Consider the following 2,500-nt stretch of genomic DNA (forward strand, 5'->3'; position numbering starts at 1 on the left):
CTGAAACGCAGTGAGGAGGCGGCTCGTGCCATGCGTGTTGTTGTTGTGCACGCACGGGCGCGCGCGCGTGTGTGTGTCTGTGTGTTCGTCAGAGAGTGAGCCAATCTGTGTGTGAAGCGTGTGTGTGTGTGTGTTTTGTGTCAGGGCGCCTGCATACACAAGCATTTAAACGATATTCATGTTAACGATATTAACATGAATCTCACGACCCATCAGATTGTCTGGCAAATTAAAATGCCCCGAAGATGTACACGATACAACATGACTCTAATCCTACATTTTATGTATATAAATATATATATATATATATATATATATATATATATATATATATATATATATACATATGTATCTATATAGATATGTAAATGTAGGCTACCTCTAGCCAAGATCACCGTTCATATAAAACACCATTTGACTAATTTAGTGTACCAAGAATGTGTGTGTGTGTATGTGTGTGTATGTGTGTGTGTGCATGTGCATGCGTGCGGATCTGCGTGCGTGTGTATGTCATGCAAAAAAGTACGACAACCCTGTGCCTGTAAATGCTACTGCGCAGCAGGCTCAAAGTCAGGGGACTTTAGCCAAGCAGTTACCTGTACTCTGAATGAGCGCTTGTATCGTGGATGTAAAACAGAGATGCCTCGATATAGTTTATCCCTTGAGATAGAAGTACTGGTGTTGCCCCCCACCCCCACGCCGATGCACTGAGTATTAGCCATGATCCAGATACACTTGCTTTCGTGGTCCGCTGGTAAACCGCTACGTACTGTCTCTCTTGATATGGGAAGTGTTGTTAACGTTTCTTCATGCTGTAGCCCACTGTTGCAAATAGACAACATATTCACATGCAGATGTTATGTTTCTTAGAACCAAGATCGGAAACGTGTTTGGCCACGAGGAAATATTGGTTTGTTCTGAAGCTGTTAGGAAACGTATGTGTCACACAGCATAGTGGAAGAATGAGAGATTAATCATTCTTGTTTAGATTTTAATCTGTGAAAGTTTTTTGGACTAATTACTTGTTTTAACACTGTTAATTATACAGTGTATTAATTGTTTTAACAAAGTAAAAAAAAAAAACATTCACCATACAAGAAGGTTTTAACTTTGCCAAAAATCAGGCAATTGCTTCAGGTGAAACACCTTTAGTTGTTCCTTTTATAGTGGAATTGAGTGGATTAATACATGTATACATTGATGCTATGTTTATCTGATATGAGCTATGCTGTGCTTATGTGAAAGTGAGACATGGAATGTTTTCCACTTAAAGATATGGCCTCCAATTGAGTGTCAGGACAGGCCCCTGAAACTGGGGGTGAAACATAAGAAAAGAAAGGTGTTTTGTGCTCTTAACCCTTAGGGCCAATTTACATTTTGTGTTAGTGTATTCTTGAGGTTAATAGTGATGGATAGTTGGATAAGACGAAGGCAATACGTAGGTTCAAGAACAATGCTGAGCTGGCCCGGCAGTAACCTAAGGTTCGCATTTTATAAATCCAGTTAAGTTGGCTTGTGAAAAATCCAACTTCATTTCACCTTTTGCACTTATTCGTGGTCAATAATTAATGGAAACACAAAATTTATGTCAGTTTAGGCGTGTTATAAAAGTGATCGAGAAATATCACTTTTAAAAAGAAAAGACTCAGACTTTCCTTCCCCTTTCCATGTAGAAAACAGAAAATGAGATCTTCTCCTTTCTAAATGGTAGGCCTACACTACTATAGAGCTTCAAAAAAAAATGTATGCCATTTTGTGATGAGTTGTAGGAATGTAAGATCCTAAATAAACATTGATATACCTTCCCCTAGGCTAATCAAAACTTTGTTTTGTCACATCTCACAATCATATCACCATTAATTACTTATTGATCAAAATATTATTGCTACCAATAAAATTCCTAAACTCTCATGCTCTTCGGGAGGGTTTCGCATCGTGTCTTGCAGATTACAGGCCGCCATCTTGATACTTTTTCAGCATTTAATAACCTCTTATTGATCTGCTCCAAAATGATTAGAAGTAAAACAGCTTGGTTCTTGGGTGCGCGGCACTTTTGCATTATTGTTCTAGAATTGGTGGTTATAAAATACCAAGATGGCGGCTAAGGATGTACTTCAAGACCTTCAGATCACATGCTTGAAACCCTCCAATTGTGACGTTGCTGCCACCCTGTGGTTGAATATTTAAGACAGCATATTACAAAACCAATTTTTTTTTGTTTTCTCTTTAACAGACATGTCTTTAAGATTGTGACACTAATGTCGGTTAGGGTTTGGCTAACATTCCCACTGCGACTAATATTGATAACTCTGTTGGAGGTAATTCCCACATCTGCTATAGCAAATTAAATCGTAGACCATCAAAATATCCCAATCCTTAATACGTGTAGTCAGGCCCTAATTAACCCATTAGGGTTTCCCTATTAGAAGGAGCGCCATATTTAGATAAAATTTTCTTGAAAAGCAGCAACAATTCATTTTGACCGTGACTCATCATCAGC

At 38.4% G+C, this 2,500-nt stretch overlaps 1 protein-coding gene across 1 annotated transcript in view; it reads left to right on the forward strand.

Moving 5' to 3' along the window:
• Window positions 1-1,909, forward strand: part of LOC115535856 (visinin-like protein 1) — a 19,905-nt gene extending 17,996 nt beyond the window's left edge. Inside the window, exon 4 of the mRNA XM_030347392.1 lies at window positions 1-1,909. This exon is cut by the window's left edge and continues 1,536 nt beyond it. The gene's annotated coding sequence lies outside the window, so the exon portion shown is untranslated.
• Window positions 1,910-2,500: the final 591 nt, after the last annotated feature.

This window comes from Gadus morhua, chromosome 22, assembly GCF_902167405.1.
Source record: "Gadus morhua chromosome 22, gadMor3.0, whole genome shotgun sequence".
NCBI classification, from domain to species: domain Eukaryota; kingdom Metazoa; phylum Chordata; class Actinopteri; order Gadiformes; family Gadidae; genus Gadus; species Gadus morhua.